The sequence below is a fragment of the Somniosus microcephalus genome, chromosome 5 (assembly GCF_052327205.1).
Source record: "Somniosus microcephalus isolate GS21.2 chromosome 5, FLI_Smic_1.0, whole genome shotgun sequence".
Classification (NCBI taxonomy): domain Eukaryota; kingdom Metazoa; phylum Chordata; class Chondrichthyes; order Squaliformes; family Somniosidae; genus Somniosus; species Somniosus microcephalus.
Window position 1 is genome coordinate 37,456,031 of NC_140991.1, and position 16,610 is coordinate 37,472,640.

Sequence of the window (16,610 nt, forward strand, 5' to 3'; positions counted from 1 at the left end):
AAGCGGTGACCCACGTGGGATCCCAATAGTCAACATATCGTGTTGCTATGGAACTCTCTAAACATTGTTTTACTTAAAGTATACTTTCTTGTATATATATATAAAAAAAACTCTCTGGATCATATGTAACACATCGGGTAAGTTTCATTGGGTTATTTTACACATGGTGTTGATCAGATAAGATAACAGTTTCATATGTCTTGGGATGTGGTTGTCCAGATTGGACCCCGCAGGGGACGTTCAATTGCTGTGGTTTTTGATGAGTTATTGCTGACCATTGTTCCGATTTTCAAAAAATACAAACAGAAGCCTTTCCATTGAATTGCAACCAACATTGCTTCATTCAGCACCACGAAACGCCAAAAGGTAGTTGTGCAAATGTTAAAGGGGCAGCCACGATATTATCACTGAATCTTCCTTTAATCAATGTTCATTTTAACACGTGCAGCCCAATAAATGGAGAATTACAAGTGGATCTGACTGAGGTCTCTCACATTGTCCTTACTTTAATCCTCTTGCTTTACGCAGAAAGCCTGAAAGTGTTAAAGCTGTGAATATACTCCGCGCTTGCATCTACGCATCCACACACAATAATGATGCACTCGAAAGCTACAGACTATGTTTTAAACTTAAATCATTCCTTTACATTAAATCCTTCATTAATTCTGTGAATCGCGTCGGGGCGTCCCAAGTGTGCGAAAGGCGCTATATAGAAGCGAATTGTTTTATTTGTCTTTCTTTACATTTTCATAATATTAGATAGTATTTACAACACAGAAGCAGGCCATTCGGCCCAACAGGTCCAATGTTTATGCTCCACACGGATTCTGGCAAATGCAACACAATAATATAAAGTTTGACGACCTTTATTTATTGTCCTGAAAACAGACAGACAGACGATAGATAGAGATAGATAGATAGATAGATTTGATTTTCGATTGAGTTTAAAGGTTAAAAATCCAGACCGGGTCTACGAAAATCACTTAATGCTCATAACTAACGGATATAGTCCAGCACTATTTAGGAAATTACAGAACACTTGCAATCTCCGTTAAGAGGTAAGATTGGAAAGTCTAGGCACCACTAGGCCACATAAGATTATTATGCAGATCTAAAGTAACATTCATTTTCATATTACGAAAAGTAAGAGAGTGACGGGAGGCCGGCCATAAAAAGATAACATAACTCCCACTGCAGCCTGTTTAGTGAGAGAGGCCAAACCATTGCGTTGTTGTCGATGGACCAAACTTACATGGGCGTGTGAACAACAACAACAGCAACAACAAGCTTCGAGTTAAGTAAAAGTACATCCATCGTTGTCTGCTAATGACCTGGCAGTCTTCGAAAGGGGGTGTCAAGAGAAACTCAATGGCATGATGCTAACTGAAGGGAACCTGCGCTCTCTGGCCGAGGCAGGCGGGGCCTGGTCTGCCCAAAGTACACAGACATGCGGCCGAGAGCTGGGGCTCTGTGTTTGGGTAAAGCTCGGAGACAATGCCTAGCCCCCAAAGTCCACCTCGAAGCCAGCCCTAGCCATGGCAACCACTGTATTCACTAGTCCATGGCAGCGTCCGAGGTATGTGCATAATTGCGCTGGCTCTTTTTCTCGCATGGGCAGACTATTTTTAAACACAGCATAGATGTTGCCTTTTTTTGTGTGTGACATATTTACACCCCAGTTCTTGTTTGTCTCACTTGTTTATGACCGTCCAGCTCAGTCCAGTGGGGGGTGCGTGCACCTTCTGAACACACATATCCAGAACTCCCCCGTTACATGCACATAAGGCACAAAGAAAAAATAGCCACATTTTAAGGAATATGTAATGATATGGCATAATTTTCTGTTAAAAACATTACTACGCGATTGAAGGAGTTGCTAGTCTAGATTATTTTTGCCTGAGCTTGACATAGTTGATACATTAATTTCACCCAATTTTGAGACAAATCATGTATTTTGAAATATATTTAACCGATGTTGACCCAACGGCATAACCGGTATTTTATTACTCTCTTAAAAAAAAGATTAACATCGTATAACGTTTTAATAAAAGTTTACCAGTAAATGCGCGCAGCGGCGATTTCACAAAGGTTAAAAGAAATAGCCATTTGCTTCAAAATGCGTCAAACTGAACAAAATCTGTTAAATATTTGGGGAATGAAGTTGAGAAAGAATCAACCACGCTCCAAAGTTAAAAAAACTTTTAAAATAATGCGTGAGGCATTAAAGTCGTGTGGTTTCAGTCTTAAAAACTTAAATCCATCTGAAGAAGGACCATTGTATGATCATTTATATCGTCTGAAGGTCTTCTAACTGTAGATATATTTTATGGTCTCTCATTACCTGCGAGCACTGCCAACTATTGAATAATGCACCCAATTTCACATATCTCTGGGATATTATGGCTTCAACGCACCTTAGTCTGAATCGTTCCTGTTTTTAAAAAAATACCTTTTCTAGTGAGAGTATTTAAAGGGGGTGTGTCCTCTCTGTCCATACATATAACGTTTATAGTAGGCAAGCCAGAACTAACTAGCTTCCAAACACGCTAAACTGTGCATAATTCATTCGAGAGTTTAGTGTCACGCATTCAAGTTATCTACTGAAGTTAAGTCGCTTAGTTTTATTTCAATATCTAGCCAAAACATAGCGATTGTGATTGTTACTGTAACACTTTGAGGATTGTGTGACATTTTCCTGCCACTTTAAATAAACCAATCAATTCCTTATAGTTCATCGAATCATAAAATTATTTCAGCACAGCAGATGACCATTTCACCCATTAAGCCTCCGCAGGTGCTAGTTTTCTAACTGGAGCTATCTACTCTAGTCCCAGTTCTCTACCCACTTACCATACCCTTTTACATTGCTCCCCTAAAAATACTTATCCAATTCCATTTTAAATGGTGTCATAGTCTCTGCTTCGATAGGCCACTTGTGATAAAGCATTCATGTGCACATGATTTTCTGTGTGGAAACATTTCTTCTAACTTCCTCATTCATTATTCCAGTGATAAGATTAAGTCTAGGTCCCTTTGTTACTGATTTGTCAACCAGCGGTGCCAACACCTCGATTAGATTCCCCACTAACCTTCTCTGTTCCAGTGAAAAATCCCCAATATTTCGAACTGTTTTCCTGAACTATAACCTTTCATTCCTGGCACCATTGTAGTGAATCTTTCCGTAGCTCTAATATCCTTCTTAACACGGGGAGTCTAGAATTGCACACAATACTCTAATTATTGCCTAACCAATGTGTGTACAAATTCAACATCACCTCATTGCTTTTGTATTCAATGCCCCTATACATAAAACCCAGAATCCTATTTGCTTTTGCAATGACCTTTTCTACCTGAACTGCCACCTTTAAAAATCTATGTCTTGGCATCCCTAGATCTCTCTTTTCCTTTTCTCTATTTAGGATCTGACAATTTAGAGTACACTTTCTTTTGCCCCTGTTATTGTTCCCAAAATGTGTTACGTAACAGTTCTCTGCATTGAACTGTATCTGTCACCTATTCATATATTCGGCTAACCTGCAAATGTCATTCTGCAATCCACTACATTCTTCACTGACAGTTTGCCATGCCCCCAATTTATTATTAGAAGACTTCAATATTATTCCCATTGTACATATGTCCAAACCATTTATATCAACAGAAAACAGGTGAGGTCCCAGCACTAACGACATTCTGATATTTTGAAGAACATCCACTGTCTACTTTTTGTTCTTGTGCCATCTCTGTCTATCCATGCAGCTACATTCCCCTTAAAGTCATGCACTTTCCTTTTTGCAGCAAATCTCTTCTGTGTCACCTTATCGAATGCTTTCTGAGAGTCCATATATGCCACATCCACCACATCTCCTTTATCTATACTTTCACATGATTTCCTTAATTAAATTAGTAAAGCATGACCCATCCTTTACAAGTTCAGTTACTTGCGGGTACAGCACTTGTATCAGTTTTGGAGTGGTGCAAGTGGACAATGCAATATTATATTACCTGTTTGCAGTGCTCTCTGAAAGTGCATTTATACGGCCACTTGAAAAAAAATCATTCTTGGGATGTGGGTGTTGTTAACAAGGCCAGCATTTATTGCCTATAGAGAAGGTGTACTGTTAGGTACTGTGGGAGCACCTTCACCACATGGACTGCAGGGAGTTCCAGGATTTTGACCCAGTGACGATGAAGGATTGGCGATATATATGTCCAAGCCAGGATGGTGTGTGACTTGGAGGGGAGCTTGGAGGTGATGCTGTTCCCATGCACCTGGTGCCCTTGCCTTTCTAGGTGGTGGTGGTTGCGGGTTTAGGAGGTGCTGTCGAAGGTGTGAGGGGTTGGGAGGTTTGCGCCAATGTAGTGTAATTTCTGCTTCATGGAAACTCATTATTGGAACTATAACTTGGAGTCAGATTAGTGTTCTGACTCCCAAAGTACATTATAAGAGGAGGAATGAAATCCCCTCCATTCTGCTGCAGCTGGGCTGGCATATAACTCCAGTATGCCTGAGGTTGCATGCAGAGCAGGACATTCTCCTAATTGTAGAATATATTTACTGGGGGTTGTGCGTGTATATATGCATGAGTAAACCTTGCTCCTGGCAGGCTGTATGTGAGGTACATCTAGTAGCAGTTTCCAGTATAACTCAAGTCTTGCCAGGTATGCTTCATACTCTGTAGCTAATGGTCTCAGACTGATGATGTAGTGTAACAGCAGCATAAGATGCAGGTACTTGGAGTGACTTCATAGTTTGGAGCATTATAAATGGATTAAGGTGGAACTGGGAAAGTACAGGTTGGACCCCGGTAATCCGGCACCCTCGGGACCAGGCCGGTGCCGGACCATTGAAAATTCCGAACCACTGAAGATGTCAAAAGTCACCACAAACACCGCCACCACCTGCTCCTCCTCTTCCTGCTGCTGCCCTCTCTGTGCCGCCCCCGCCGCCCACGGGCTGCTCGGGCTCAGGCTCCATTGCTCCGCCGAGCCATCGGTGATGCTGCGCAGTCCAGGCGCTGAACCTGACCCAGCGGCGGTCCCGGGACCCGAGCCGGACCCATCCCAGGGAGGGAATGTGACAGCAGGACCTTCATCGTGCCGGACCACTGAAGGTGCTGGACCGTCGGGTGCCGGATTACCGGGGTTCAACCTGTAACATAATTCTTTCAGATCGCACTTCCAGTGACAGTGTAACTACGTTGGCCCGGAATTTGCAGTCAGCAGCGAAGCGAAGGCATTGGCTGCTGGCCCTGAAGTACGCTCCGCACAAGGATCTCGCAATCCCTGTGTTGAGAATTTCGGATTTTCCGACATTCAATTCAAATCAATGAACTGTAGTGGTGATCCCCTAGTGCAAGCTGCTGTAACGGCAACAGGCTGTCTAAGCAGCCAATCAAAATGCAGAATTCTCACAGACAGCAAACAAGGAAGTGGGTAAGCTCTTAAAATTCTAATTTTTAAAAAAATGTTAGAGAGAGCAAAACAAAGATTGGGGCTCTCACATGGGGAAAAGGCAAACCTGAAATAAAAATGGACAAACTTAAAAAAAGGTAAATTTTTTTTTGGAAAAGTTTCTTAAAAATTTTAATTTTTATTAAAATGGACAAATTTCACACTGCACAAAATGAAAATTAGTTTTCCAGGCACTTAACATTTTTTTTAGCTGTAATAATGCTGTCAAAACCCCCCTAATCCCATTGGGGTTAACTTTTAGTGAGGAATTTACATAGAAGATAGGTACATAGAAGATAGGAGCAGGAGTAGGCCATTCGGCCCTTCGAGCCTGCTCCGCCATTCAATGAGATCATGGCTGATCATCCAAATTCAGTACCCGGTCCCTGCCTTCTCCCCATATCCCTTGATTCCTTTAGCCTTAAGAAATATATCCAACTCTTTCTTGAATATACTTAATGAAATGGCCTCCACCGCCCTCTGTGGCAGAGAATTCCACAGGTTCACCACTCTCTTGGTGAAGAAATTCCTCCTCATTTCAGTCCTAAATGGCTTACCCCTTATCCTTAGACTATGACCCCTGGTTCTGGACTCGCCGGCCATCAGAAACATCCTTCCTGCATCTAGTCTGTCCAGGCCTGACAGAATTTTATAGGTTTCGATGAGATCCCCTCTCAATCTTCTAAACTCCAGTGAGTATAAGCCCAATCGACACAATCTCTCCTCATACGTCATTCCTGCCATCCCAGGTATCAGCCTGGTGAATCTTCGCTGCACTCCTTCCATGGCAAGAACATCCTTCCTTAGGTAAGGTGACCAAAACTGCACACAATACTCAAGGTGTGGTCTCACCAAGGCCCTGTACAACTGCAGCAAGACATCCTTGTTCTTGTACTCAAACCCTCTTGCTACGAAGGCCAACATACCATTTGCCTTCTTAACCGCCTGCTGCACCTGCATGCTTACCTTCAGCGACTGGTGTACAAGAACACCCAGGTCTCTTTGCACTTCCACTTCTCCCAATCTATTACCATTCAAATAATAACCTGCCTTCCTGTTTTTGCCACCAAAGTGGATAACCTCACATTTATCCACATTGTAGTGCATTTGCCATGTTTCTGCCCAATCACCCAACCTGTCCAAATCGTGCTGGAGTTTCACGACATCCTCCTCACAGCATACCCTCCCCCCCAGCTTTGTGTCGTCTGCAAATTTGGAGATATTACATCCAATTCCCTCGTCCAGATCATTACTATATATTGTGAACAGCTGGGGTCCTAGGACCGATCCTTGCGGTACCCCACTAGTCACTGCCTGCCACTCGGAAAACGACCCGTTTATTCCAACTCTTTGCTTTCTGTCCGCCAACCAGTTCTCTATCCAAGTCAATACCTTGCCCCCAATCCCATGTGCCTTAATTTTGCACGCTAATCTCTTATGCGGGACCTTATCGAAAGCCTTCTGAAAGTCCAAATACACCACATCCACTGGTTCTCCCTTATCTATTTTACCAGTTACATCCTCAAAAAATTCCAGTAGATTAGTCAAGCATGATTTACCTTTTGTAAATCCATGTTGACTTTGTCCGATCCAGTCACTGCTTTTCAAGTGCTCTGCTATTACATCTTTTATAATGGACTCTAGCATTTTCCCCACTACCGATGTCAAGCTTACCGGTCTATAATTCCCCGCCTTTTCTCTACCACCTTTTTTGAATAGTGGGGCAACATTAGCTACCCGCCAATCCATGGGTACCGTTCCAGAGTCTATCGAGTTCTGGAAGATGACCAGCAATGCATCTACTATTTCTAGGGCCACTTCCTTAAGTACCCTGGGATGTAGATTATCAGGCCCTGGGGATTTATCGGCCTTCAGTCCCATCAATTTCCCTAACACCATTTCCCTACAAATACTGATTTCTTTCAGTTCCACCCTTTCATCAGACCCTATGTTCCCGGCATCTCTGGGAGGTTATTTGTGTCCTCTTTTGTGAAGACAGAACCAAAATATGTATTTAGTTGGTCTGCCATTTCTTTGTTCCCCATTATAAATTCCCCTGATTCTGACTGCAAGGGACCTACGCTTGACTTCACCAATCTTTTTCTCTTCACATATCTATAAAAGCTTTTACAGTCAGTTTTTATGTTCTCTGCAAGCTTACTCTCATATTCTATTTTCCCTTTCTTAATTAATCCCTTTGTCCTCCTTTGTTGAATCCTAAACTGCTCCCAATCCTCAGGATTATTGCTTTTTCTGGCCAATTTATATGCCCTCTCCTTGGACCTTATGCTATCCCTAATTTCCCTTGTTAGCCACGGTTTGGTCACCTTTTTTGTTTTATTTTTATGCCAAACTGGGATGAACAAATTCTGTAGTTCATCCATTCGGTCTTTGAATGTTTGCCATTGCCTATCCACCGTCAACCCTTTGAGTGCCATTCCCCAATCAATCCTACCCAACTCGCTCCTCAGACCATCATAGTTTCCTTTATTTAAATTGAGGACCCTGGTCTCCGACTACTTCATTCTCCATCTTAATGAACAATTCGATCATATTATGATCGCTCCGACCCAAGGGGCCTCTTACAACAAGATTGCTAATTAATCCTTTCTCGTTACATAATACCCAGTCTAAGATGGCCTGATCTCTGGTTGGTTCCTCGACATATTGGTCCAGGAAACCATCCCGTAAACACTCCAGGAATTCCTCCTCCACGGTATTGTTACTCATTTGGTTGGCCCAATCTATATGTAGATTAAAGTCACCCATGATGACTGCTGTGCCCTTATTGCACGCTTCTTTAATTTCTCTTTTAATGCAATCCCCAACCTCCGCCTTACTGTTTGGAGGTCTATAAACCACTCCCACTAACGTTTTTTTCCCCTTAGTATTTCTCAATTCTACCCATACAGATTCCACCTCATCAGAGCTAATATCCTTCATTACAATTGTGTTAATCCCTTCTTTAATCCCTACCCCACCTCCCTTTCCTTTTTGCCTATCTTTCCTGAATATCGAATACCCCTGAATGTTGAGTTCCCAGTCCTGGCCTTCCTTGAGCCACGTTTCCGTAATCCCAACCAAATCGTATTTGTTTACTTCTATTTGCGCAGCCAATTCATCCACCTCATTACAAATGCTCCTCGCATTAAGACACAAAGCCTTCAGGCTTGTTTTTTTAACACTCTTAGACCTATTAGAATTATTATTTACTGTGGCCATGTTTGATTTAAACCGTTGATTTCTCTGACTGCCACTTTTGTTTTTCTCCTTCCTATCTTTTGCTTTTATCCTTGTTTCCCTTTCCTCTGTCTCCCTGCTCAGGTTCCCAACCCCCTGCCATTTTAGTTTAAACCCTCCCCCACATCACTAGCAAACACTCCCCCTAGGACATTGGTTCCAGCCCTGCCCAGGTGCAAACCGTCCGGTTTGAACTGGTCCCACCTCCCCCAGAACCGGTTCCAATGTCCCAGGAACTTGAATCCCTCCCCCTGGCACCATTCCTCTAGCCACGTATTCATCTGAAGTATCCTTCTATTTCTACTCTGACTAGCACGTGGCACTGGTAGCAATCCTGAGATTACTACCTTTGAGGTCCTGTTTTTAGATTTATCTCCTAACTCCCTATACTCTGCTTTTAGGACCTCATCCTGCTTTTTACCTATATCGTTGGTGCCTATATGCACCATGACAACTGGCTGTTCACCCTCCCCTTCCAAGATGTTCTGGAGTCGCTCGGAGACATCCTTGACCCTTGCACCAGGGAGGCAACACACCATCCTGGAGTCTCGTTTGCGGCCGCAGAAACGCCTATCTATTCCCCTTACAATTGAATCCCCTATTACTATAGCTCTACCCCTCTTTTTCCTCCCATTCTGTGCAGCAGAGCCACCCCTGGTGCCAGGAAGTTGGCTGCTGCTGCCTTCCTCTGATAAGCCATCCCCCCCAACAGTACTCAAAGTGGTGTATCTGTTGGAGAGGGGGATGGCCATAGGGGACCCCTGCACTACCTGCCTTCGCCTAGTACTCTGCCTGTTGGTCACCCGTTCCCTTTCTTCCTGTCCAACCTCTACCTGCGGTGTGTCCAACTCCGTAAATGTGCTATTCACGTTGTCAGCGTAATTTAACAGCGTAATTACTGCGGAAGAGCCAACATATTCGTCAGTTTCCATGCGTTGTGAGATTTCACTGATTGCTGGCTCCATGGTGGGGGCTGGGTGTGGGGGGGTGGTGGTGGGGGGGTGCATGGTGGCAGGGTGGGGGGGGTGTGGCGCAGATTGCGGTCTGTTTCGGAGATGTCAATGACAGGCCACAACTTTGGGATTTCAGCATGCGCCTGCGCCAAATCCCGAAGTTGCGGTCAGTTTCGAAGGCGGAATGTCAGTGAACGCTGCCAGTGTATATTAAGAGAAACATATTATGTTGTAGAATAAAAATGCAATAATAAAATAATCATTAACAAAACATTTATTTGTTTTTAACATGTTATTTACCATACAGCTATTTGAAGAGAGCTAACCAAATACAGAAAGACGTTTCAATAATATTTTTGTGCTAATTGTGGCAATGGATGTAATGGAATGGTTTCCTTTTTTAGACACCCATTATCTGTTAATGGTTAGATGTAGACTAAAGCTCTGCTTTAATTTGCTTCAGCTACAACTTCAGAAGAGCAAATCCTACTGCATTAGTGTGCTATTTTTCCATTTTAAGAAACATTGCATGGATTCTCTGAATTAGATTGTCAAATTAGCACCTAATTAGGGGTAGTTTTGGACTGTTGGGTTCATGATTACTGGGAACTGGACTGTCCAAACTTATTTCAGGCAGGATCATTCATCCCATTGGTGTAGGTTGGATTTGATCCCAGGTCCCAAGCGTGAACACCTAAGCCGATGTGCCAATATATCCCCATCTAATACAGAAGGGTTAAAAGCTCGTTCTAGGAGATAATATGGGGCAAATGCTCTTCATTCCTTTAAATGGACATTGTTCATTTGCATAATATGCAAAAAAGCATCTGGTCTAACATTGCAATTAAGGAGAGGTATATAATACGGTAAGATTATTATTGCAGTTACACAATTGTAGGAATGTGCTAAAATGCCTTGGAGAACAGTAGTAACTTCATAACATATGACTGTGATTTATGCCCAAGGAATTTGTAAATCTAATGAAACTCGGTACCAATATCTTTTAAATCTAATTGAACTTGGTATCAATGCCTGAATCAATACTGATGTGCTTGGCCACTGAGGAAGCATAAAAATAGCTGGCAAATTAAATTGTGGCCAAAGTACAGTGCTTCATCTTTATAGTCTTAAGTTAAAAAAAATCTATTGGGCATCTAACCCAATTCCTTTGAATTAAAGGGAAAGGTAATACCACGGTTAAGTAAAATAACGTCACTGATGTTAATAAATACTCGCTCATGGCAAAATGAAAAACACAGCCGTCTTCCTATGATTGGTCTACAAAAGCCCCTATCTGTTGTAGTGACCTTATGCAGCGACTAATGCTCTTGAATTTTCTTTACTCAGAGAGTGGTGAGAATGTGGAACTCGCCTGTGGTGGAAGCGAATAGCAAAGATGCATGTAATGGGAAGCTAGATAAGTACATGGTGGAGAAAGGAATAGAAGGATATGTTATTAGGGTGAGACAAAGTCAATAGAGTGGGAGGAGGCTCGTGGAGAGCCGATTGGCCTGTTTCTGTGCTATAAATTCTATGCAACTGACCCAGTGCTGTGGAGTGGATGCTGTGTCAGACTAGCATAGCTGTCCCTCATAAATTGAAGTAAAAGGAAAGGTTCTTTGCTAAATGATTTTCAAAGTTATCTGTGTGAGGAATCCCTTGCAAACACTGACACTCCTCATCCTAAGTTCCAAAACACAGGCCAGAAATTTAATTTGGAGGTGGGTAGGGACCAGAGGGGCTGGAAAGCAGTTGGGAAACCCGAGAGAACGGGTTTTCCACAGGCCCTGATTAACGGCAGGACCTGATTAGCATTTAGAATCACTGTTTCCCACCCGTAGCCAGCCAGCTGGAGAGGCTGGGTGGCCGTCGGGTGTGTAGGCCTGCGGCACCAGGCCGCAGAGAGGAGGGAGAGTGGTATTGGGGGGGGGCAAGGAGGTAATTGGAGACTGGAGGGGGGTAGGGGGCCAGAGGGGGGAGGTTGGAAGGCTGGAGAGGGGTAGGGGGCCAGAGGGGGGTAGTCGGAAGGTGATTAAGGGCCGAAGGGGGAAAGTCAGAAGGCCGGAGGGTGATCGGAGGCCAGAGGAGGGAGGTTGGAAGGCCGATGGCTAATTGGGGGCCAGAGAGTGGGGAGCTCAGAAGGCTGTTGGGGGATCGGGGGCCAGAGGGGGGATGTCGGAAGGCCGGAGGGGGATCGGGGGCTGGAGGGGAGAGCTCAGAGAAGGCCGGAGGGATTGGGGGCCAGCGGGGGGAGGTCGGAAGGCCAGAGGGGGATCAGGGGCCGGAGGGGAGAGCTCGGAAGGTTGGAGAAGGATTGGGGGCCGGCGGGGGGAGGTCGGAAGGCTGGAGGGGGATTGGGGGCCGGAGGGGAGAGTTCGGAAGGCCGGAGGGGGATCAGGGGCTGGCGGGGGAGGTCGGAAGGCCGAGGGTAATTGGGGGCCAGCGGGGGGAAGTAGGAAGGCCGGGGTGCGGGTATTGGGATCCAGAGGAGGATTGGGGGCTGAGGATCGAAGGCCGGAGGTGGGGACCGGGGATCGGAGGCCTCGTCGGAGAGGTTGGAGGTCTCGGTGTGAGGTCAGGGGGAGATCAGAATGGTCGTGGGGTGTCCGACTGTGGGGGGTTGGCGAGGCAGGAACGCTGGATCCAGCAGATAAGTGTAAAGGCACTTACCTCCTGGATCCAGCAGTCCTTGCCTCCCTTGAGCTGGTGGGTTCCCCGATGCCTGGGAAACCCGGTGCTCACTGTTAAATTAAAAATGATGGATCACTATGAGGCATGGAGCCTCATTATAATATTTAAAGTGCCAACCCACCTCCTGCGAGCGGATTGGTTAGCCGCCTCCATTAAAACCGAAAGTGGGCGGGTTGGAGGTGGGTTGGAGTCAGTATTCAGACTTTTAAATTTTAACCTCCCATCTGACCCCAATCCACCCGTTGTTTGGGGTTAAAATTCCCCTCACAGTGTCAGTCGCCCAAAGAAAAAGAGCACTATCATCGCAGAAAACATTTTTCATTAGTATACAGCATCAGAACTCAAGTGCTAATATGTCAACAAATACAGAAGAATGCAGAAATCTGATGAATTCATGTACCTTGGAATCCTCCACACCGGCCTTCTCTAGTCTGGAGACCCTGGTTTGAAAATCTTGCAATTTACAGAAATCATTTGAAAATACAAAGTATTAAAAAATGAAACAAGAGCCCTTCAGTACAGTTCAAAACATTAATATTACATTGCAGTTCAATGTTCAAAAAAATCAGATGTCCTTTGTGTGCATTTTGTTCAACGGCGTATTCACTGAATGCATCTTTATTCCTTCCCAGCATGTTCCTGCTGTGTAACTGTTCAAATAAAATCTCTTAAATAACAACACAGGAATCGATTTCAGCTCGAAGATGCTGGGAAGGGTTCCCTTGCTGTAGCTAACCTAGATCAACAGCCGCCAGTGGAGCAGGCAAGAATGGAACCACCTTCACCTCCACGCTCAAGGTACAGCTGTGACAAGCATTGCTCTTCAGGATTTAATCGGCATTGATGCTGAAGTAGCAACCCAAGGAAAACTTGTCTAATGAGCAATTATGCAAATTAGATAAAGGTAGGACAAGAGGTGTCCTAAATGTTTTAAGCACTGTCCTAAATTTCTAAAAGAAGCAATAACAGAGCTGTATTGCTCTAATCCCCAGAATATATCGTTTCAAGGAATATTACATTTAAAAGCCTGGTTAGGCAGAAGTTACTTATTGATTTTGCACTTAGAATATTGGAGATTGTTTCACTTTTCCCCACCTACTTGGCTGCCCTGGCATATTGGGATGGTCACAAGGAAAATAACGAAGGAAAAAGGTGGCATCATTTGGTGGTATTTATTGGTCAGAATTTTACTTTTTTGAATGATGCGATTGAATCTAAAGCAATCCATTGTATTTCTTCTCAATCTTCCACCTTGTACTGAAATATAACATAACTAGGCCATGCAATAATAAAGAATACATGTTAACTATAAGAAAACATGTCAGGGAGAAAATATCATTCACCCCATCAATCCTGACCTTTCCCTCTCCCATCAATTTAATTTCTAGAGGGGAGGAACTAAATAAAAACTCCCTGATCTTTAAATGTATTCAAGGACAACTCAAGAACTCCAGCTCCTCCATTCAAGCCTGGCTGGCTGCCCTTTGCATACAACATATTTCACCCCCCCAACTCCCCGTGTCTGCCAGATTCCATTACCCAGCCCCAGCTGCATAGAAGCAGCTGATCTCAATGTATATTCTTAGTGACTAAGGTGTTTGTCTCAGGAAGTAAATCCAAGGCCTGCTGTAAGTATTGTGAATTCCCACTGACTGGCCTGCTAATGAATCATGTAGAACTCTACATGACCTGCCCAAATTGATTAAGATTTTACAGAGAGGTATTTCCTTCTCACAGAGAGCACTGGGAATCTCTGGACATGTTCTGCTCACCTTCTCGGCATAAACACTGCAGCAGTTGAGCTAAATTCTGATCAAACTCATATTTCCTTTACTCACCGCGCTTAGGATTAACAATCATTACAGCTAACAAAGAAGGAGTGAGATAGTCAGGATCCTAAATACACCCATCATATGACAAGTCTCAGTTGGTATCTTTCACAGTACACTGATTGTTTTTAATGATTGCATCAGTCACACTGTCAAATGGAAATCTTATCTTTTCTCATTGCCAAATATGCAGAAGATTGGGATTTCCACTGGGCAAATGTTGCCGTTTACCTGAGCTCTGATAATGTCTCATGGACTATATTTACTTGCATCAGTTGAATGTAGGAGGCCTTCAGATTACATAGCTAGTCTTCAGCCTCTGAGGCTGCATTAAGAATTAAGTTGAATTCCTTTTGAGACATTGAAATGCCTTGATAATTTTATGCGCCATTTCTCAAAATACCAAACATTATTTTACCATAGTACATTTTGCACAGTCACTTTGAAAGGTCACATATTACACGCTTAGAGGCCACATTTATTTTAAGACTAAAAAGAAAATCCTTTATTGTTGAAGGGTCACACCTCAAATGTTAGCTTTCCTTTCTCTTTCAGGTATTGGTTGGCTTCCTGTACACCCAGCCCAGTAACAACGGCAGCAGAGAGCTTGTCTTTCACCCGGATGTTCAATTGTGGAGTCCCAGGGTTGCCTTTCACCTGAGTCCAGCTGACACTCCCAGTTAGATGCTACAGAATACCGATAATGTTCAGCTATATAAAGAGCATTAGGAGATAATTGTTAATAGACCTCTCCCTCTATGTAAACTCTCTTACCCATATTCATGGCTACCCCCTCAACCTTGTCATCTCCTGTGGCCTCTTTACTCCCATGATCTCGATCATAGACAAGGCTATCTCCAACCACTTCTTTGTATCTCTCACCACCCATAACACCCCCTCCCATCAACCACACTTACTTCTGTGATCACCCCTGCACAGACTCTCCCCCAAGTCACTTACAATTGTTCTTTCAAGCTCCCAACTGCCTAGCTTTTGGCCTTTCAGCTGCCACAATACTTCAGCAGCTGTCAATTTGCTCAATCACTCCCTGACCTCCACCGTTGATGCCCTTGTCCGAAGTAAAACACTCTATACAATCCTGGTCGATCTCCTGGTATGGCTCCCATCTCTGCTCTCTCCAGTCAAGGGGCACAGACGTGAGCATATCTGGCGCACAACTGGTTTAACCAGATCCAACCAGACCACATCAAGTACTATCAGGCCCCACTCTCCTTTGCCAAAATCATCCACTACTCCATGATCATCCAGGAGAGCAAAGATAATCCTTGGCTTCTTTTCTCCACTATCAACTGACTCCTTAAACCCCTTTCCCCTGCCCGCTTCACCCTCACCTCCAATAGCAGTGCGAGGAGCTCATGGACTTCTTTGGCACCAGGATTGAGAGCATCCATTCAGCTGCCTCTATTGCTTCTCCCTGTTCTCCTTGTCCACCAAGCCAAGCTTTTCCAGCAATGGCTTCTCTTCCTGCCCCTGCGCCATGATAGAATTTCACATTCAGTTTGAGGGTGAGAAACTTGGGTCTGAAACTAATGCCTTAAACTTAAATAAAGGCAATTACAAGGGTATGAGGACAGAGTTGGCTAAAGTTGACTAGGAAAATAGATTAAAAGGTAAGATGGTAAATAAGCAGTGGCAGACTTTTAAGGAGATATTTCATAACTCTCAACAAAGATATATTCCAGTGAGAAAGAAAGACTCGACGAGAAGGATGAACCATCCGTGCCTAACTAAAGAAGTTAAGGAGGGTATCAAATTTGCTGATGATACAAAGATAGGTGGGAAAGCAAGTTGTGAGGAGGACACAAAGGGCTGGATTTTCATTGAGGAGGCGGGTAAGAGGCAGGACTACAACTTTCGGGGTTGTAGTCCCACCTCCATCGAGTTGTAGCCAACCCACGCGATTTTGACTTGATTGACCTTGTTGAGCCCACTGCAGGCCAATTAAGGGCCACCCGGCAATAGGTAACGTCACAGATTGATATTTCATCTGTCAAGACCTTTTGACAGATGCAATATCAGCGTTTCACAGCTGTTTGAAGCTGTCAAACACAGACAATCTGTACTCTAAGTTAATTCCTTCCTCTCAGGATGATTTAGAGATCTCTCCGGAACAGAAAGCTGAATGCTGCAATTTTTGACAGATCGCGGCCATTCTGCTTTCTGTGCCGGTGAGATGAGGGACTCCCGAGACCTGAAGGAAGGAAGGCTGTAAAGGTAAGTAAAACTTCTTTAAACACTTTAAACACACCAAACACACTTACCTCTGCACTCACCTGAACACCGGACATCTCGACCCCTCCAAGCCCTTCAGCCCGACGGCCCACCTCACTAACTTGGCATGGTTTGGAGCTGTCGGGAATCCCACATTTCAAGAATGAAAATAGGGATTAGGCTAAAAACTGCCTGTTAACTACCTGTTAACAGG